Source organism: Peromyscus eremicus, chromosome 14 (genome assembly GCF_949786415.1).
Source record: "Peromyscus eremicus chromosome 14, PerEre_H2_v1, whole genome shotgun sequence".
In the NCBI taxonomy this organism is placed as follows: Eukaryota; Metazoa; Chordata; class Mammalia; order Rodentia; family Cricetidae; genus Peromyscus; species Peromyscus eremicus.
In genome coordinates this window covers 4,635,765-4,658,898 of record NC_081430.1, presented here as the reverse complement: position 1 = coordinate 4,658,898, position 23,134 = coordinate 4,635,765, and the positions used below count along the sequence as shown (strand labels likewise).

General features: G+C 38.9%; 1 long non-coding RNA gene across 1 annotated transcript in view; it reads left to right on the top strand.

The window, feature by feature from the left end:
- LOC131924281 (uncharacterized) overlaps positions 1–22,880 on the top strand; it is a 48,889-nt gene extending 26,009 nt beyond the window's left edge. The window contains exon 3 of the long non-coding RNA XR_009382836.1: positions 22,725–22,880. This is a non-coding gene — a long non-coding RNA (uncharacterized LOC131924281). The remainder of the gene's footprint in view (positions 1–22,724) is intronic.
- The last annotated feature ends 254 nt before the right edge of the window (positions 22,881–23,134 follow it).

Below are 23,134 nucleotides of genomic sequence, written 5' to 3'. Positions count from 1 at the left end.
AAGTTAAGGAAGAATTGAGCACAGGAAATAGTCTAAAAGAAGAGGAAATGATGAAAGTGTGCTTTTGAAAAATGGATAAGGAAGCAAACATGGTTGCTTATATCTGCCGTCCAAGCACTTGGGAGCCTGAGGCACGAGGATTGCTGGAAATTAAGGGCATTTTGGGGATAAGTGGTGAGTTCCACTGTAGCCTGAGCTACAGTGTGATCCTGTTAAAAATAAATAACTAAGTCATGACAACAAGAAAACAAACAACAAAATGAGCAAAGTGTAAAAGCTTTTGTTATTGATTGCAGGTCACAATTAGTGACATTATTTCAAATTTGGAAACTCCCCAAAATGGCAGTGTCTTGTACTATCATTGTTAAATATTTGAATATCACCAAGGTTTCAAATAATAATTCTATAGCATACTGACAAAACAAGTGTACTTGATGGCTAACTTATTAGCAGTGTATTTCAGAGGTAGGAGGCCTTAGATAGAATGGATCCTTTAATCCCTGGTTCTACTCTCCAAAAGCAGATGGATACTATATCCACCCTGCAGCCAGGGGGTGATAGATTCCTGCTGTATACATCGGCTGGGAGGTGTCCAGTCAGGGCCTCCTTAGGTTTGATCACATATGGCAATATTTTCTAAATGCAAACTCCCAAAAGCATGGGTATGTGTCCTCTTTCTCTCTCTCCTGCCACTGTGTTATTTCATAGAAGGGAGTTTAAAGCTTGATTAATTGATCGATGACTGTCTTTCCTCTGTGAAGACAGCATAAATGTACATTTTTCTCTATTCAAGATAATATTGCAAGTTTTTCAACCTGGCTTAATGATAGTTCTGTTCTTTTTCCAACCACATTGAGCATCCTTGTGTTCCAGGTCTTCCCTGTGATCACATCTCTGCTTTCCTGTGCAAGTTTTGCTTCCAGCTCAGATACCAACTACACTTAGATGTCGCAGACAGAGCTCTTTTCCAATGGCTTGTGGTTTCACCACTTCTTAGTGTGTTAAATTTCATTAAGCTGTGGTTGCTCGTTCTTTAGTTTCTTGCTTGCCATCCTGTCAACTGTGTCCCTTGAATAGGACAAAATTCTAAAAAGTCAAAAAGAAGCGATCCTTAACCAAATCCAGGTCATGTTGCTAAACCAGAGGTAGCTGATGCCACTGCCCACTTGTTTCTATTTTCAGTTTTGAAGGTACCTAGAGACCTTTTGGGTAATGGAAACACTCCTTCTGTAACTTCTATTCACTATCATTTTCCTTGAATTCATGCAGAGAAACATGAGCGGCAAAATAATTGTAAGCATTTCAAAATAGAGTGATTCTGCTGTCTGTGACTGCCCTGGGAGAAATGTCTAATTACAAAGGACCCAACACATGTCATATTACCGGGAATGGTGCTGCCCTGCACACAGAACGTCTGTGGTGTCTTCAGAGAAGGGCTTTGGTAATGAGGTGGAGGCCTGTTCTTCCCTTAAAAGAAGGTACTCATATTTTGCTCATGAGAGATATTGCAGCAAAGGTCAAGATAAAGGCTCCTAAGTCCCAAGAAGCTATGAATAACTACTTTGTGGGTTCAGTCTCTAAAATAACCCTGGATATCAGAATATGTTTGAAAGCTAACATCATTGCAATGGGCAGCTGGGCTTCCCACCTGGCTTCTCTCTGGTGCTACAATTACTAACCAGGAAAAGTATTGACATGATTTTCATAGAAACAATGTGAACACATTCTTTATTTTTTTTCTTATATTGAACTTGACATAGGCAAAAAGAAGCCTACATTTTACAAACAACCTACCACCCTCTCTTGATTGCAGCTTAGTACTTTGTGCTGTAAATGCAGGAAATGGATTTATCATGTGCATTTATCTCTGAAATTAGAACAGTGATTTAATCAGTTGTTTTCTATTATCATAATTCTGAGTAATGTGAACAATATATCAGATCTAATTCAAATCCAGGTGTAAACCATTTCTAATTAGAAAACTGATTTTCTGGGTTGTCACACTCTTAAATAGATTGTGTAATTATCTCAATTGTGTGAGCTTAGGACCTAGACTGCCTGGATTCAAAACTCAGCCCCTCCGGTCCCTGTATGGTGTGGTTCAAGTCACTTAAACTGACCAACTCAGTGTTTCAGATCTGTAAAATAGGAAGCCTGGATGAAAATATCCTTAGGACTCTTTGTGCAACACAATTAACTTATTTGCAGAGAGCTCTTAGAATAGGGCCTGCACCTACGATACCACCTGTATCATTTGTTATAACTATTATATTGTGACAGAGGCTCCAGAAGGCATGTCTTCAAGGGCTACATCTAGAGAGCCCTCTTCTTCAGGATACAGCTGAACTTGGTTGAGAAGGCATCTGCTGCTTTTGTGGAACTCACTGGGATACAAATAAATGGAATATTATGCATTCACCTTGGGCCGTAAACACACATGACTGAGAAGAGCTCGCTCTCCCTGGTTATTTAGGCATTATGCCATCTCCAGCACCACAGTCTGGCCACCAGTGGCTTGTTACCGTCTTCCTATTCTCACTGTTGCCTGGTACTTAAATCCCTCCTGAATCCTTACCCTACCTCATCTTTATGGGTCTGTGCTCAAAAGGTTCATTGGTTTTACTATTTCTCCTTTGGGTTCTTCTGTTCCTTGGTAGCTAGTGTACAAGGTTCTGTCTCACTGTTTCTTTATGTCTAGGGATTTGACAAAAGTAGCAAAAGATATGTTAGGCTTTTTATAACTCAGAGTACCTGACAGCAAGGATTCACGTAGGAAGTTTTCTCTTGGCTCCAGGATTCCAGTGTTTTGGCCCATAGCCCTTGGCTCTGTGGACGCTGGATGGGTGATAGAGTAGAGAATACTGTGTCAGTGGAAGCATGGGGCGGCGGTTTTTGACACCATGACAGTCATGAGGCAGAGAGTGAGGGACTAGGAACCAACCAAAATGTTCAAAGACATACTTTCCAAGTGACCCACTCCCTTCAGCTGTGTTCTGCCTCCTAGGGCCTTAGCCACTTTGCAAAATAGTTGCACCAGATGAGACTCTAGCATACAACACCATAACAAACCATAACAAATGGGTTAATACTTCAAATATGGCCTACAAAAAAGGATATTCTTACAGTACAGAAAATGAAAATGGAAAGATAATAAAACATCACTTGTGAAAGATAGCATAATGATGTTAAGATGAATATCATTAGAATGTTTTCATGTAGATAATGTATTTATAAATTTTATAAACATTCAACCTTAATGTAAATTATATTTCCCTGTGAAATATTAAATTGTAGTTTTTTTTTTGAAGAGTTTTGGTATCTTGACTGTTGGTTCAGGATAGAAATGCAATTAAAAAAATACTTTGTCCTTGTCTGCACATCATTTGGACTATTCCAATCCTATGTCTCTGCTGGAAAAGGTAGTGCTGGAATAATGGTATACAATAATTTAATAGAAGTTTAAAGTTTGAAAATAAGTTTTAGTTTATTTTTTTTATCTTTGAGAAACTCATGTACTCTCCCAAACTTTTGGAGGTCATGTTTTTTCACCTTTTTCAATAAAAAAGAACTATAAAAGAATTTGGGGGGGCCTGGAGAGGTGGCTCAGTGGTTAAGAGCACTGGCTGTTATACCAGAGGACCTTGGTTCAATTCCCAATGCTCACATGTCAGCTCACAACAGTCTGTAACTCCAGTCCCAGGGATCTAATGCCCTCTTTTGGCCCCTGTGTGCATCAGGTATGTGCATACATGTATGTAAAATATCCATACATGAAATTTTAAAAAAGTATTTCTAGTCATTTGTGAATAATGGACAAATGACTATAATTTTATCTTTAATACTCATTTTTAACTACATCAAATTTCAAATGTTGTGCTCATAATCATTAGTAAACAGATGACAAATACAGAAAAAGATTAAAAAATAAAAAGTTACTTATAACTCCATAATTTTTGGCATTTCCTTTATGTTTTACCTTTGTTTTGATTCCTACATTTTAAAATCAAAATTAACACATCTTTGGGTCAATGATTGTTTTTTCAACATATTTTATCAAAGTATAAGAACAAAGCCCCCTGTTACTTCAGCCAAATGAAATACTTCACAATAGCTTCATGTTGTGGTTTACTCATTGGTGGGCATGTCAAGTGTTCTGCAATCCCCCACTACTTTGAATACTGAGCAAATGCAAGTTCTTTATTATCTAAATCCCCCCCATATCCACCCCAAAGAAATAATTTCCAATTTAAGTATTTGGTCAATAATTGTGATAATCTTTTTAAGTTTCTTGGTATAAATGGTCCAATTGATTTCCAAAAGATCACAAAAACGTGATCTTACCAGTAATGTATATATGCATACTAATTTCAATTCTTCTTTACCAGTATCAAATATTGAAGTTCTTAATCTTAGGCAGTTGGTAAATGAAAATTGGAATATTCTTTTAGGGCAATTTATATTTCTCTTGCTACTAATAAAGTGAATAATTTTTTCAAATATTTAATAGTCAATCATGCAAACCTGGTGATGTCCACTTGTAACTGTAATTTGAAAGAATGACTTGACTTCTTCAGAAAAGTCACTTAAATATATGACTTTAAAAAAGATTTATTTTTAATTCTCTCTCTCTCTCTCTCTCTCTCTCTCTCTCTCTCTCTCTCTCTCTCTCTGTGTGTGTGTTTGTGTGTGTGTGTGTGTGTGTGTGTGTGTGTGTTGTGTCTGTTGGAATCTGAGTTTGAGTGCCTGCTGAGGGCAGGAGACACTGGATCTCCCAGAGCTGGAATTACAGATGTTTGTAAACCATCGCACACGGGTTCTGGGTTCTTTGCAAAAGCAGTATGTGCTCTTAACTTTTGACCCATTCCTCCAGCCCCATGACTTTGCTGAAATAAATGTTTTCCACTTGGGAGATGGAAATAATTTGTGTATTTTTTTCCATCTGCACCTGTTGTTGGTTGCTTTTTACTCTTTTACTCTTTTGAGTCTTTGTTCTTTGGGGACCTGTCACCCAGCTCTCAATAAATCACAAACGGAGTCTTATTCTTAAATATAAATGTCTGGCCTTAGCTTTACTTGTTTCTTTCTAGCTTTTCTTAAATTATCCCAGTCTACCTTTTGCCTCTGGGCCTTTTCCTTTTCTTACTTCTGTAATCTTACCTTTATTCTTACTCCATTTCTGGCCAGGTGGCTGGCCCCTAATATCCTCCTCTTCTTGTTCTCTTGCTCTTCCTTCTTCTCTTAGATTTCTTCTTCAATTTATTTTCTCTGCCTGCCAGCCCCACCTATCCTTCTGCCTGCCTCACTATCAGCTCTTTATTAGATTATCAGATGTTTTAGACAGGCAAAGTAACACAGCTTCACAAATGCAACATAAACAAAAGTAATACACCTTAAAATAATATTCCCCAACATTCACCTTTCTTTTTTTTTCTCCTTGTTTTACTAGGATTTTTCTCCCTGGATATCTGACCTTGAATCTCTTCCTGGGAACAATGCTTGAAATTGTCCTTTTCTGCCCATTCCAACTGATCTAGTCTTGGCTGAGGACTTCATGACTTTTCCTCCTGACTGTGTTAGTATATTCCTCTTTTCCATCCACACTGCTGTCTTTGCTAAAATGAAGGTGACCTTCTGTTCCCCGGCTTATAGAACTTCCTTGGGTCACTGTCATCCTGCGCTGAAACTCATGGAAGGACATGACCTGCATTCACAATCCACTCCCAGATCTTCCCCATCATCAGCTTTGATTTTTTTCTTTTCTTTTTCTTCAGGCCAGTTTCCAACTCTTCACCCTTCACTGTCATGATTCATTTCCACCTAAACTTACCATTCCTTCTATCCTTCAGAGCTTTAGTAATTCCATCACTGAAATATTTCTTCTGTTTGTCTGTAATTACTTTCTTTCAGTAGGTGGTTGCTTTTCTTCCTTTAAAGTCATGTTTTCTTTAGCAATGACTTGAAACTCATTAAAAGGTCATCACCTTTTAAAGTCAATTTATGGATCAAGTCTGATATTATTAATAGAATGTATTAGGGAATAATAGAAAAGAATATAAATATTGTTTCAAAAATCATGTCTGTACATATGCATGTATGTGCACACGCACATGTGTCTGTATGTCTGTGTACTGGTTCAGGAGGTGAAATGTGTGTTGTTTTGTTAATTGTGATTTGAAAATTTTGAAACCTTCTAAACCATTGTTTAAATAGAAAATTCAAATGTTATTTTATCTGTGAAGCTTTTTCTCCATTCTCTGGGGAAAATCGGTAACTTCCTTCTCTGTGTCTGTATCTATAGCTCTATTTCTTAAAGTGATTACCCTTCTGAACTGGAAACAATGTCATCTAGGGAAATGTGAGTGAGAAGATACCACATTTCATTGGAAAAAAACTTGTTTTCAAGTCTGTTTCTTAAATGTCATGAAAACTTCCAGAATACGGCAATCTTCCTTAATCAATGAAATCCTGCACTTCATACACTGGCATTGAGATTCAGTGCAGATGTGTGAGGAGTGTTTGGGGAACACACTCATCAATGAACAAAAAGATCTATGAATAAGACAAACTTGTCAAAGTCCGCTTTGATTACTTTGCTTATTGTGAAAATTTTAAAGTAAATGAAATCTTGTGCTTGAGTGTGTGAGTACATGGGTGTGTGAGTGAATGAGGAGTGTGTGTGTGCTGTATGTGTGTGTCATACACACGTGCATGTGGGTGTGCACAAGGCCAGTGCTCAGGTCTCTTCCTTTGTTACTTTCCTCTTTATTTTCTGACACAGAGGCTCTTATTGACGCTGGAGCTCACCAGTCATATGGCATGACATTGGCTCTGGGGATCTGTCTACCTGCGTCTGCCTCCCCAGTACCGAGGTTGCAGACGTGTGTCACCACACAGAGCTTTTACACGCATTTATGTTAGCACAGCAAGTGCTCTGCTGACTGAGGTGCCTTCCCAGCCCTCACTTGTTTGTATTGATGTGAGGCTTTCCTGAGGCTGGAGAGTGGCTGTAGAAGGTGATCTGATCATAAGGCAGGCACACACAGGAAAATTAACTCGGCTCTCTGTCCACTGCAGCCTCGTGTTCTACAGTTGCTTGACAGGTGTCAAAATAATGAATAATAACTTTTATATCTAGAGTGTTCGAGTGTATTTAGAAATTTTTTCATAAGAAACCAATTAGCAATCTGTAGTCTTACTAATATTTCTATACTTTCCCAAAATAGTAAATATCAGGGGCAAGAGAGATGTCTCAGTGGTTTAAAACACCTTCTTACTGGCTTTTCAGAGGACCCAAGCTTGATCCCTAGTATGCACCTCACAACTGTCTATAACTACAGCTCCAGAGAATTCAATATCTCTGGGCTCTGAGGACACCAGTACTTGTGGACACATAAACACACACACACACACACACACACACACACACACACACACCACAATTAATAATAAAAAACATCTTAAAAATAGTAAACATCAACTACTTTACCCCAGCATTATGGAAAACTCTTAATTATTGTACCTCAGAATAAATTGGGCCTTCATGGCTACTATGTCCCAGGAAGGAGGAAACTGCACACCTACTTCTCCCTTGTAGAAGCACTGAAGTGCTTAATTAGGAACACATGCCTTCCTAGCCTCCCAGAGTCCCATCATGTAGAAGCATCACACTTTCATCCAGAAATTCAGTCAAAAGCCAGTGAAATCATCACATTTCAGAATATACAACCATCACATTAAGATAAATCTGGGTTTGAATCAAAATCCAACCAGTTACTTGATTAAATTAACCAAATGCTTTAGTCTCATAATAGTTTCAGTTTCCTTACATATAATTTTCTTCACTTATATTCACAATTTATTCACCTATATAGTTGAATTAAATGCATAGTTTCAAGTAAAACACATGATTCCAAGTCTTGTGTGGCTATGATAATATTGGAAAGACTAATTGACTGCAAAATTCCATGCCTGCCATATAGTACCATTCAAAGTGACTGATAAGCTTATTGTTGCTAGAACAAACCCTCATCAAAAACGAACCATTTCTTTACCTTGGATACTAATTCTATCCCCCTGGCCATTTTAGCTATGTGTGAAGTCTTGGCCTGGTCTCCAGACTGAGGATGCAGCCTTCCTCTGAACTTAGACCTCCAGGCAGGCCTCAAGTTTTGTCTTCTTTCTTGCTGTCTTTCTGGCTGTGCCTCAGGGAACAAGAAGAATTTTAGTTACTAAATGAGGTTGCCTTTTGTCTTGTTCATCCCACATTGTTATTCCATTTTTTTTTAAAACCTGATGATGCTGCCTCCCTCAGAAAGGCCACATCAAAAGGTAGAGTTCACCAAAAATAATACACACTTTTTCCAAAGACACAAACAGTTCCTTGAAAAGGATGTCATGCCATAATTTATTTTGTGAATTCTGTAAACCACAGAACATTTACTTAAAGCAAAGTCTGACCTTTCTTTTTCCTTCTTTTTCTGTCTACAAAGTTTTCTCTTTAAGAAAAAATATAAAAGCTAACGAGAGAGAGAGAGAGAGAGAGAGAGAGAGAGAGAGAGAGAGAGAGAGAGAGAGAGAAGAGAGATTTTATTGAAATCCTGAATTTAATTTTTAGCCAGGGTCTTTGGCTTCATGTAATAATACTTTATGGAATGCAATCACTTGTGGAAAGACCAGAAAGAGGCCCATTTGAAACTTTACAAAAGAATGTTCTGCGCTGTTCTTGGGGTGATGGGAAATGCAATAAGTGTACTAAGCCCCACATTGCACCCACCGAAGGCAGAGAAATCCTATGACCAATTGGATGGTAGTAAAATCTCTGTAGGGATTTTTTGGATAAAGAAAGTAATAACAAGAAATGGGCACATAATTAAGTTTCCAAAGTTCATGTGTTACAGTCATCTCACTGTCTCCCTGTAAGGAAAATCTGCTACAGTAGACAATTTTCCTGTGTGAGCCCATTTCAACAAACAAACAAATCAATCAGATTTTTTTAGGTTTTCTGAACAGTACTCGGCTATTTCAGTTAAGAAGTTTTCACTGTCATTTCTGTTTTAATTTCTGTTCGTTACAGCTGGGCTTTATAGCCATCGTGTTGCTATAGAAATGGAAATAAGCAAAGATTTGCAAAGATAGATGTCATAGAGGCTTGTTCTCTCCATGTCATATGAACTCTGTTCTTACCCATGTCATGTGGACTCTGTTTTTGCCCATGTCAGGTGGACTCTGTTCTTTTGTGAACATACCCATGGTTTCTCCCTTGCCTTATATTAGATATTTATTTAAGGGAATAGAGTTGAAATTTTCATTTTGATTTCTGTAAATATTTTTTCTACAGGCATCTTACTTTTTTTATGCCATTTAAGAATAAATCTAGGGGCTGCAGAATGGCTCAGGGATCAAGCACACTACCTATTCTGTCAGAGGACTGTGGTTTAATTCCCAACACTCAAATGGTGGCTTACATCCACTTGTAATTCCAGCTGTAAAACCTCTGAAGGCCCTGGACATATATAATATACAGACATGAATGTAGACAAAACACCCGTCCACATATAATCAATCAGTCAATCAATCAATCAATCTATCTATCATCAATCAATTTCTCTTAAAAAATAAGGAATTGAGCTAAAAATGGTTAAAACCCTTGGCCCTCACCTGTCATGCTCACCACTGGGACTGAGGACTCAAGCTGTTTTAAGTAGATTGTGTAAGAACACAGGATGGACCCCCATTCCTTTCCAGTCTTTGTCTTTACAGATTTGAGCAATTGATTTAGGAATGCTTATAAAACTATTTGTGTAAGACCATCTGTAAGTTACTGGGCCCACATTTGGAATCATAACAAAATACTTCTTAAGAACCACTGTTGAAAATTATTGCTACATTTTTGGCATATTAAAATACATTAAAAGTACATGATATTTATGTACTTTTATTCAATAATGCCTGGAAAGGGAAGTACACAGCACAAATAGTTTATATATAAATTTGTATCGAAATGCTTTAGATTATACATTTCTCAGCAAAAGAATGTTTATTTCAATATTAACTCATGTGACTGCTGAAAACTCTAAGATCAGCATGTCTCACAGCTTCTAATTCTTGTGTGCTGAATTTTCTAGATCAGCACCACTTCAGTGTTTAACAACAGTGTTTAAAAACAGCAAAATACATGTATTGTTGTATCATCACTGTGTTTACCTATGTTAATCAGATAAAAGATTCTTTATAGATAAGCAGTCATATATTTTTGCTCAACTTGCTACACTCAAGTATAAAATTTTACAGAGAGCTGGCATCATGTTTCATTCAGTAGAATACCAAATATGTGACCGTAAATATAATAATGTTATAGTCTCTGACAATATCCCAGAGCCAGAGAGATACTGTTGAGAAAGTATTTATCTTTCATTCATCAGCCGGGAGGAATATTAACTAATATTTTTGAATTAGTTAAAGTTATTGACTGCATGGCACATCTTGGGCAGGTAAAACCCTTAATCATTTCAAGTATTCTTTTTCTTTTAAGAGCATTGAGATCAAAATTAGCACTGGTATTTAACATATTAAAGCAATATAAATATACTAAATGTTGTATTGAAAACTATAATGAAAAGAAAGGATTTTCTAATCTATAGTACATTGAATATGTAGGAATACATACTACATACCTATATTCCTAGTTAGAATATATATGGTGGCCTACGTCCGCTTGTAATTCCAGCTGTAAAACCTCTGAAGGCACTGGACATATATAATATACAGACATGAATGTAGACAAAACACCCATCCACATATAATCAATCAATCAATCAATCAATCAATCAATCAATTTCTCTTAAAAAAATAAGGAAATGAGCTAAAAATGATTAAAACCCTTGGCCCTCACCCCTCATGCTCACCAACTGTGTTGAGGACTCATCTGCCATCTGCAGTGTCCTTATGCTTACCAATAATTCATTCCTTTAAAAGTGGAGCACTGGAATTAGCATTGATACTTTAATGTAGTGAAACAACATAGGCTCTGAGTGTCTTGTTTCGGACATCAACCTCTACGGACATGGGTAGTTATGCTGCCTTCATCCTTAAAGGTGGCAGGACATGACTGGAGTCTCACAGTAGCCAGGAAGCACAGGGACAAATCAGACGTGCCTACAAATTTCACCAAAAAGGATGTTAAGTGTCAGGACACAAAAATGTTAAGTAAGAAATTATTTGTGTGACACTGTAGCTCTGGGATCTGAAGCATTCATGACATATGACGGCTGCATCTGACCTCAGAGGTAGGTCATCAAGGTGAGTCTTCCAGCCCTTCACTGAAAAAGCAAAGCCAAGTGTTAAGCCCACAGATTTAGAAACAGTGCCAGGAACAGAAACTGTATGTGTTGAGTTGGAATGCAAGTGGGCATCTTACCAATCATTGACATTACACACCAAAACCAGAGAATTCAGCTGTGAGATGCCAGCCAGTGGGAAGCACTGCTGAATTTGACCCCTTCTTGAAAACCTGTTGTGTCTTCTCTTTCATGCTGTGTTCCAAAGCCACCAAATCAAGATTGTTAGGGATGAACTAACAGTGGTTCTTTCTTAGTTCAATGATTAATTGGATAAATAAAAAGGAAAAAATATGTAGGTTGGTGTACAAAAGTACAAGTGGGATTTGTTTTAAGCAGAATTATGGAGACAGAAAGGAAATGTAGATAGACCAGGGGAGAAAGAGTAACACATTGTGCTGTCTGGAGAGACAGAGCCACAGCCTCTGCATGGCCTATGCTCTGTATTGCGCATGCTTGATGCCTGTGCTCTTCCTTAGTGCAATTTACAGATAACGTGAAGAGAGTGAGCATTTATGCATCCTGACAGTTGTCATTCCTACTCTGACTTTGTTTCTGTAGAGCTTTACAATTCTGATTTTTATACTAAAACAAATGTTGGAATCCAATGACGCCGTAAGAAAAGGCAGTGGCCTTCACTAAAACAGCCATGTATTTGTATACATATTACAAATGTCTCTATGGCATATCCTGCCTGAGGAACAGTGAGGAATCAAGAAAACTTCAGCTGAAATAAATGAAAAAAGAACCCAAACACGACAGAAGGAATTTCATTTGAGATTTTGTTCAATGACTATTTGTTGACTGTTTCACATGTGTTAAATGGGCTTCTGGTGACTAAAAATTAGCCATTTGTCTGTGATGAACTAGATCTTGAAGTGAGTAAAGGAACCAGAAATAAATCATGAACATCATAATAAATAAATAAATAAATAGATAGATAGATAGATAGATAGATAGATAGATACATAGATAGATAGATACATAGATACTTAGATAGATAGATAGATAGATAGATAGATAGATAGATAGATAGATAGATAGATAGATAGATAGATAGTTAGCATGTTGTTTGGGGAAGTGAGTGGTATGGAGAAGGAGAAGTAAAACAAGGCATTCAATCTTGGAGGACAGCATGTCAGCGCCGTTTGGTGTCCTCACTGCTGGTGTGCAGAGTCCCAGCTCTTCATAGCAAGCAACTTAATTATCTTTAAATAGATACATAGATGAAAAAGGCAGTAAGACTTATATCCAATGGGATATTATTTAGTCTTTATAAAGAAATCCGGGGGTCCTGGGAACATAAAGCACTTTCTGCACAAGCCTGAGGATCCAAGTTCAAATCTCTAGAACCCATGTAAAAGCCAATGCACAGCACTAGTACCTGCAATTCTCATATTTCTACCAAGAGATGGGAGGTAGATTTTAAAAAAACATCCTTGGCAGCTTGTGGGCTAGTTACTTTGATGTATGGAACAGAAAAACAGCAAACAGACCATCTCAAGAATTTGGAGACAAAAACTAACGTCAGAGGCTGTCCCTTGACCTCAGCGTATACCTCATGACACACCCATATTTGACAATGCAGAACCTTGAAGAAAGATTATTAAGTGTAATAGGCAAGCCACAGAAGGGCAAATTTACAGCCTTTTACTTAGATGGCATAGCTAAGCTAGTCTAACACCACCAGAACACATAACGGTGAGTGTCAGGGGCCAGCAACAGGGTGAAGTGAGATGTTCAAAGGGATACATTTCAGCTGTGCAAGATGAATAACTTCTAAAGATCAGTGTAAAGTACTGCAGCTGCAAAGGGTGCATGTTCCAGTTCTCACTGAGAAGGTGACTTTCTCAGTGAGTGTCCTTGCCATGGTGGAAAAAACAAGGAAAGAAGAATGGAAGGGAAGGAAGAGAGAGGTGTGGCAAGAAGCCTTAATCAAGAAGGATGAAATGAAATGAATGTACTACCTTTACATCAAAGACGCTGTTGTGTTCATAGACAGCAAAGGGGACTGCTAGTCACAAAGTGAGTGGGGGATGGGAATTTATTAAACAAATGTTTGACTCATGCAGTGTCTGCTTGGGAACAAGAAATGTTCTGGAACTAAATGGTTGTTGCATAGCAATTAGTATGTTTAATGCCAATGAACCATGCCCTTTAACACAGTCAAGTGTCATATTTTATGATACGTACATATTACCACAAAAGTATTTAGGTTATTAAAACACTCTTTTGTCCAGAGTGAGTCAGGCATATTTGTGATTAGTGTCCTGGCAAAGAATAGGAAGACAGAGTCAAAGATGTGTTGGACAACTCTGTCCAGGGACTTGTAGGGCATTAAAAACTTGCTTTTTCCTGAGAGAGATGATGGGGATCTGATAAAACATGCTGCTGTGGCCTGCTGCTGTCCACAAGAGGCAACGATGATGCTAACTACATCTGGGGTGAGCGGTCCTGGGGGAGGGGAAGTTTCTAGAGGTATTTTTAAAGTGTAGACAATGAAATCGCTTGATGCATTGGTTATGGGTGAAAGAGAGAAAAATGATAGTTGCATAAGATAGAAAGGAAGTTAGAGAAGAACTAACATGAGTTACAAGTTGAGAGAAAAAATCAGGTGTGTGGTACGTGTGTGTGAGTGTACACATACTCTGGGTGTTTGTGTGTTGGAAGTTTATGTTAGAACATGCTTGTGCTTGTTACGGGGGCAGTTGGGGTGTGACTGTTGGGGGTGTTGGGGATATTTGTATGTGTACATTGGGCATCTCTGTGTATTTGATGTGTATGTGTGCTCTGTGGGTATCTGTTTGGAACTGGTATATTGGTACATACACAAGAGTATGTATGTGCAAAAAGAATGTGTGCTAAGCATGTGGATGTGCAAGGGATTGTTGGGTGATATGTGGGGTACATATATTGAGTGTGTATGCACTGAGTAGAGGGTAGGTATGGTGTGTGTTTGAGAGGGCATCAACTATGTGTTTAGGGAGGTGTGTGTGTGTGTGTGTGTGTGTGTGTGTGTGTGTGTGTGTTGTGGGGTATATTTAGGATGTGAGTGTGTGTTTGTGGTGGTTGTACAAGGAGATGCAAGATGAGACTACAGATAGGATGGAAGTCAGGGCTTGTGTAAGTGATTGTGAACACCAACCTTATGGGCTGTGCTCAGTGACCCCAGCATAGATCTCCCCCACACACACACACACAGATGCCCTTTAGCACTTTAACAGTGGTCCAGAGGTGATAGAGATGTTAGGAATGTCTCAATCAGCTGTCTGGATGTGAATTAGTGTGTTCTCTGCCAGTCCAAGTGTGGATTGTTATGAATATCTTTCCAGGGAAATGTTGTTCCTTGTACTTCATGTACAAATATAGGTACAGGAAGGGAAATGTACATAATGTCATGTGTACTTTGTTTTGTTTTTTAAAAAAAGCATAAAAGAACAGAACCCCTTGTACCATTTGGAAATGTTTAATTCATAATCTGATGCCTTTAAGCCATGACCTACAATTACACATACGGAAAAATGTAGACATGATTTTCACCTATAATTCACATATGCATGACTATAATATGACATTTTTAATCAGTCATGCAGTGGACTGAAATCCATTGTTTGAGGTGACATAAATCATAACATGGCATAGCCCTCTCCAGTCTTTCAGGGTCTTCTCATTTATGAGAATTAAATTCAGAGCACTGCAATGGCCGCCAGTGCCCCAGCTGCCCTGGCTTCGTTATCAGTTATCTGACTGGCCATTTCCAACAGTCTTCCACTGTTAACATTGTGAGTCAACCACAGTAACATCTCACGAGTCTCCGAGTACATCCAAGGCCCTCTCAGGACATTTACACATGCTCTCCCATCTGGCAGCTGTTCTTCCCTCTAACTGCACATGACCTTCATCACTTCATGCACTATCAGTATCAATCAGTCTAAACCTGTATCAGTCACTCCTGTGGCCTTCTGCACAATTTATGTTTCACCCTAGTTCTTGCTTCTTCCGATGAAATGAGGTGTCTTCAGGGTAGTATGGCTATGGACTGCTTGGTTGCTCATTAACTCCTTCTTCTTGATTAAGATGTGAAGTCTATGAAGTCAAGAGGTCCAGATTGTCTGTGAACCTGGCTGATGACATAGATGGGTGGTAAAAATTCATTACTTGAAAGATGTGAGTGGCATGCATTCCTGCAGTCACGCACTCTCCAGCTTCTGAAGAGCTCAGGTGAGAGTACATTGATCATCAAGGGAAATACAGACCATGTGTCCAGAAACTGCACAAAGCAGAGAAAAGAGCCCTATTGGGGATATCTTTCCATGAGATTTGGAGCAATGGATTCCAAATTTGCGAGGAGGTACAACCATGGCTGTCTCCCAAGGACTGCCATATTCCTCCTGAACAGCAGGCAAAGGCTGAGATCTGTTTGCTTTCATCCTTCTCTGCCGTTGCCACCCTGTAGTCCACGCTCAGCACGCTTCCCACTCCCCATGCCTTTTTACATGTCCACAGCTACACTCTTGCATGCTCCCTGCTGAGTGTCTTCCTTGCTTTAGGTTTTGTTTGCTTGTTGTTTCCTGTCAACCTTCTCCACTAATGTCCACACTCATTCTTTGTTTCTGCTGGGCTTTCTTCTTCCTGTTTTGTTCCTCCTGGTTACTCTGCCTCATGTATCTCTGGGCACACTGTATATGTTTGAGGCTTAACTTATAATACCACAAAGACATATTTTCTTCTTGCCTTCCTATAACCTGAAATCTCCTTAAGGGCAGATTTTCAACTCCTTTCTGTCTCAAGCTTCCATCTACCCCAATGTTTCCCCCAGAACAGAGTTTGATAAATGGCTTCTCAAAGAATAAAGCAGTATTTGGGATTAATTCATGTCTATGGATTCAGATGCTTTAAAATTGGAGTGGCATGACACAGATAGCTCAGTGAGTGAAAGAACCTGGAAGGTTTGTGTGGGGACCTGAGTTGGAATCCTCAGTACCACATAGAAGCCAGAGGTACAGGGAGACATGGACCAGGTGTCTAGATAGTAAATACGGAACAAAGAGGAGAATACTAGGAACATCTTTCCAGGAGACTGGAGCAATGGCTTAGGAGTATGTGATTCCTTAGTTAGATTCAGACCTCTGGGATGAGTTCCTGTCTAGTCAATGCCAACCCATTGGTTATACCAACAGTGAGTCAGGTGAAGCACTGTTTTTAAGCTGAACCCCATTAATAATTTCCTGTGGCACATGCTGAGTGATGAGTGAAAGACACCACCCACTCATTTGACACACACCAACTCAAGGAACACTGTTCTGGCTTTACAGAAGAAATAGGCTCAGCTCTATAGCCTGAAAAGTGTGTGTGTGTGTGTGTGTGTGTGTGTGTGTGTGTGTGTGTGTGTGTCTGTGTGTGTACATGCATGTGCATGTGCATATGTGTCCAAGTGCTCATGCATAGGTAGGTATGTATGAGAATGTGCCACGTCTCCCTTTACTAACAATGCTCTCTCCTTTGCATGGGTCATACCTGGAGACACATAGGGAGGGAAGGAAGAGAAAGGCTGCTTTTTAAGGAGGTGAATGGAGTACACCTGCGTTACTGCCTCAACCAGCTCTTTGGAGATCTGGTTTAGCTTGAGGAAGTGGATCTCTAGCTGTCTGGCCTTGAGGTTTATGGCCTAGCCTGGCTTCCTGAACAGTCTTTCCCTCTTAATTTTCACAGATGTGAGCAAGATGCCTCAAGATGCTGTCCTCATGCATTCTTGCTATAGTGGATTACATCTTCCATCTGTGAGCTAAGATACACAATTCATCTTTTAAATTGTTTATTGTCAGGTGTTTGGTCATGGCACTGAGAAAGTTAAATGATATACATCATGAGTTCCAGACCAGCTGAGGTACATAGTGAAATCTATCTATCTATCTATCTATCTATCTATCTATCTATCTATCTATCTATGTATCTATCTATCTATCTATCTATCTATCTATCTATCTATGTTTATATGTATATATACACTGAAATATATATGCATTTATATTTAAATATATATACACATATAAAAATATTTAAATACATTAAATATAATGTATTTTATTATTTATATTGCATATATTATATGGCTTTGCATATGATATATATATTTATATATACTATGTTTGAGAATATATTTATTGCCTGAACTATATCTGTTTTTTTCAGTTTTTTTTTTTTTTTTTTGAGACAGAGTTTCTCTGTGTAACAACAGCTCAGGCTGTCCTGGAACTTGCTCTGTAGACTAGAATGGCCTGGAATTCACAGAGATCTTCCTGTCTCTGCCTCCTGAGTACTGGGTTTAAAGGCTTGTGCCACCACTGCCCCAGCTTTTCCAGTTGTTTATATGTTTATTTTAATGTTTTTTCTATACTCTTGGGTCTTCTCGTGAGTCAGGAAATTCTCTTATTCTCCATTGATATTTAAGAAGGTAGTAGATGGTGTCGGTTTTCCTAATGAGTACATAAATAAGTCACTTGACAGTCTGAATCAGCTAGTATGTTTAACCCCTCCAAACTCTCCTTTCGGATTAACATTTTGGAATGGGGCTAGTGGTCTCTGAATGCCCTGAGGACAAAACAAAGAGAACTATATTTGGAGGTCACCAACACCACGTGAAGAGTTTAGACTTTGCCACACGTACTTGTCAGTAAGGAGGAGACCATCCGAATGCTTAGTTTGGCTGTTAGCAGGAAGAGAGACTGTTAGGATGTTTGGACATCTTCTAGTGGTCTTTGCTGGTCACATTTCTTTAATATCCTGTTTTTAGTCCCGCCTTCTCCTTCCACTGGACCTGTTTCCTTACTGAGGGTTTCCTGGGACAAATATCCCTCATCTGTTCTCTAGTTCCTTCTATATCAGATTCTGGTCAGTAGCTTCCTTTTCTAGCTCATTTTCCTAGTCGGCTCCCAAGTTCTCTCTGCTCAAAATTTGTTTAAATACTGTTTGCTGGGCTGGAGACGTGGCTCAGTGGTCAAGAGTACTGGCTGCTCTTACAGAGAACCAGAGTTGCCAATGCCTGCATGGTGGCTCACAACCATCTGTAACTCCAGTTTCAGAGATTCCAACACTCTCTTTCATCTTCATTGTGTACTGCATGCGTGTGGAGCCCACAAGCTCATGCAAGTACATCTGTACACAAGTAAAATAAATAAGCAAGTCATTTTTAAAAAGAAAAAATGAAAAGTCCACTTGCTGATAACATTCCCATTGTTAAGTTGGTAACATTTCTTATCTAATACTTTGTATTTTGAAAGAGTATTGGAGTTTCAGAAGTTTTCACAATAGTAAAGTTTTTGCGTGTATCTTGTGTCTCCTGATGTGACAAACACATAGAATCTGTAAATCTTGCTTCCTTCTGTTATTTTTCATCTTATTCAAATTGTGATTTTTCTCTTTCCTTAAGTTCTTGGATTCTTGGACAATCGTCAGTTGATAGATTATTGTGTAGGAAGAGCTGTTTTCTCACTGTTCAGTTATATCTCTGTTATACTATTAACTCATGAATACTTATCTGGTTTTATGGGTTATAATCCTCTGTTAGCATCACTTTCTGTGTTTCTGGAATTGTTCCAGTTTCAACCATCCCTGGCTTTTCTGCTTTAGTCCATATGCCTGGTAAGCACATCCTCATCCCTTCTGATGATTTCTTTGCCACCATACAGTGCTCCTGAGTTACTTCGTATTTCTGGTGATAATGTTCTAGAGTCAATCACTTTTCAAGGACGTCTGTACTCTTTTATCAGAGATTGACAATAGAACACTAGCTGTTCAATCACAGTTTTTTGCTATCAGGGTGTCATGGTTATTAGGAAGTGTATGAAAACCTAAGCAAACATGCATGTTTTGCTTTTCTTTTTAACAACAAATCCCATGAATGCTTTTGAGGAATTTGTTCAAGAAAAATCATACTGCTTTTTCTACTTAGTATTTTCATAACAGTCTTTTGGTCTTTCATACATGGTCTTAGTCTATTTTGCATTGCCGTAACAGATTATCTAAAGCTAGATAATTGATACAGAACATAGATTTATTTGGAAAATGGTTATGGAGGCTACAAAGTCCAGGTTTGTGGTGCTGGTGTTTGGTATGGGCCACCGTGCAGTGTCATAACATGGTGGAAGGACATACAAACAGGCATAGGACAGAGAGGAAGCTTGGCAGACTCATCCTTGCCTCAGGAGCTCACTCCCACAGCAATGGCAATGATCCATACTGTAGCAATGGTATTTAATCTCAACATAAATAAAAGAGCTCAAAGATTTCTGTGATGTCTCTTTAAAAGTTACCAGATATGGGGCTGGAGGAATGGCTCAGCGGTTGAGAGCACTAGCCTCTGTTTCAGAGGACCTGGGTTCTAGTCCTAGCATGAACATAGTGTCTTACAATCATCTGGTTCCATGGGATCCAATGCCCTCTTCTGACCTCTCTGGGCACCAGGCATGTAGAGATGACCAGACATATTTGCCCACGAAACACTTGTGCATACAGAACATTTTTTTTAATTTGCCAAAATAATAAGATCTGGGGACAATTAATTCTAACTGTTTATGAGTTGTAGGCAAAGAAGAGTTTATGTCAACATATGAAAATAATTAAGTTTCAGTTTGAAATTGAACAAGCTTTAGCCACAGCAATGTTTGCAACAAAGTAGACAATGTATATTAGATGAAGTCAATGAACAAAACATCACCAATGTTACTATTTAGAAGCAGTTGTTGCCATGTAATTGTCTAGTTTAACAAAAAAATTGCAGAATATTTTGTATCAGAACATCATACAAACTTTCTATAGTCACACACAGCTAGTTTATTCAGCAAACAATTGCCATCTGGACAACATTCTAACAATGCACCATTTTTAAAGGTAAGGATTGCTTTGAAGAGGAACCTGAGTTTTAAGAATGTATGCTTTGAAAGGAAAATTCTACCAGATAATGTGGTGTTCTAGTTCCCTTCTTTTGCTGTAACAAACACCATGATCAAAACAACTTGGAGAGAAAAGGCTTTATTTCATTTTAGACTTTCAGGACACTGTCCTTCCTTGAGGAAAGTCAGGGCAGGAACCAGAAGGCAGGCTTGCTGGCTCTTTGTGTAGTGTTTCCTCTGGCTAAGGGAGTGAAGCAAAAACTGTGGAAGAATGCTGTTTGCTGGCTGGATTGCTCAACCCCAGGACCATTGGCCTAGAGATGGTGCCATCGATGGGGACTGGGTCATCCTGCACCAATTAATAATCAAGACAGTCCCCCATAGACATGCCCCTAGGCCAATCTAGGAAATTCTTCCATCAAGGCTTTTCTCTCCACTGTCTCCAGGCTGTGACAAGCTTACATCTAAAGCTTACTGGGATGTGTGGTAGATTTTTTTTCCCAAAAAATTTCCTGTTGTTTTATTATTTTTGGAGTGAATTCACCTGCATATATTGAGTTCCCTAAGATGGAGCTTGATTGAAAACCCATTGTTTGCAAATTTAGAAATGACTGGCACAGTGAATGTGTTGATTGTCTTACAGCTGTTTGCTAGAAATTATCTAGTACCCACCAAAATAAAGAGAGGATCTTAAGAAAATATTCTGGATTCCTTGAGAGAGTATTCCAATGTCTCACTAACACATGGGCATTTCATTCATGAACATCAGTGAATGATTGATTATACATGATATTTCTATGAAAATTACAATGTCAGAGCTGATATTGTTGAAAGAAAGAATCTTGTATCTCTTTAGATCATGGATCTGTACTAAAGATTCATAACATTATTGAAGAAAAACCATAAGTAAGCTATGCATAGTGAGTAGTAGTATAGTTTTCTTAGTTTTATTAGTGAGTAATTCAGGCTTAGAGGTTTTTCAGCTGCTGAGAGAACTGCTGTGGAAATCTAATGTGTACATATGTTTGGAAGCTTGATGGCTGGCGTTTTATGCTAGCAGAAGAGTTATTAGAAAAAGTGTTGAGTTGATTTATGTAGCTCTGATAAGTTTCTCTCAGTTATTTTCTAATTTCAACTTTCTGACATTCAATCAAAATTTCTTTACATAAAGGGATGTGATCATTGTGAAAATCTAAAGTGTCTGAAGAAAACTCAAAGACCCTAATTAGTTTTCTACTGAAGGATTACTGGAACACTTGCTTTAGTTTCTTCTCACAGACAGAAGTCTTCCTAGTAAAAATCATAACAGTGAGCTGTTTCCTTGTTTTAATAAATAGTCTTCGGTATTTGAATTTTTATGATGGACTTGAAGCTCTGAGCTTGAAGCCCTCATAAATTTTTTTTCTGAGGTCCTGCAGTCATTTTCTCTCAAAACTAACAGGGATGGGAAGGTTCGGAGCCCCGAGGAGGCTGAGAGGTGAGTGCTGATGTGTCTAAGTGGGGCCGGCGGGGGCTGCTGCCAGAGACAAGACTGCCACATTCCTGGTGTGTCTGGCCTTGGACTCACTTAACATCATAATCTGGATTCTATTAAGGGAATTTTGTGTTTTTCCTTTGCAAGAGTCACCCCCTACCATGACAAATATTTTTAAATGTATTTTTTAAGTTGGGAAAGCAAACTTTTTCCCAAAAGAAATTTATAGTTCAAATTTATACCAATTTCTTACTAACTAGAGCAAGCTAGGCTCTCCCTAAAGCTTCAGTTCTCCTGTAGAACATTAGTCTCCTTTGGAAGAAGTGGGGCTTTCTTTTTTATAGGCAATGGAATAAAACAGTACAGATGCACTCTACTGTGACAGGCTGTGGAATGTACCTGCAGAGTATGGTGGTTTTCAACCTGGAGGAAAAAAAGATGAAAGGAAAAAGACTGTGTTGGGATGCGAAAACAACAGTATTCACATGTGAAGGAAATGATAAGCTTTTGATCCAGTTAGCATTTCCCTCTCCTTTTCTTAGGAAGTGACTGTGACTGTGCCAAGTCATTTTTTTTTTAAATTTTTATTTTGCAATACAATTAGATTCCCTTGTTCTCCCCCCTCCCGCCCCCCTCACCTTCCCCCCAGCCCGCCCCCCATTCCAATCTCCTCCAGGGCAAAGCCTTCCCCACAGACTGAGATCAACCTGGTGGACTCAGTCCAGGTAGGTCCAGTCCCCTCCTCCCAGGCCGAGCCAAGCGACCCTGCATAGGCCCCAGGTTTCAAACAGCCGACTCATGCAATGAGCACAGGACCCGGTGCCACTGCCTGGATGCCTCCCAAACAGATCAGGCCAATCAACTGTCTCACCCACTCAGAGGGCCTGATCCAGTTGGTGACCCCTCAGCCATTGGTTCATATTTCATGTGTTTCCGTTTGTTTGGCTATTTGTCATTTTTACTAAGCAGTTTTTACAGATACCCAGCTTTCCCATGAGTGACTGTTGCCTTTTCACCACACAGGACTGTCGTGATGCCTGTGGCCAAAGAATTTGATCCAGACATGGTCCTGGTTTCTGCTGGATTTGATGCATTGGAAGGCCACACCCCTCCCCTAGGGGGTTACAAAGTGACAGCAAAATGCAAGTATCTCTTTCAAGACTTCATGAAAAGCTATGACATCACACACCATTTAGTTCTTTAAGATACACAATACCTTTTGCTTGAGTTCAGTCAACTTTGAGGAGTGTTTGAAAATGACTGGCATAGTAGTTATAGTTCTGTCAGTTTCCTGTCTCTGTGGAAATTTTCATTGAATAAAAGCAAAACGATTTCCTGTGGTGGACAGTGGACATGTCAGGACCTTCATGCATTTAAAGAGTTAAGTGATATGGCTTCTCTTTACAATGTATTAACTGATCCAAGAAGTCCTA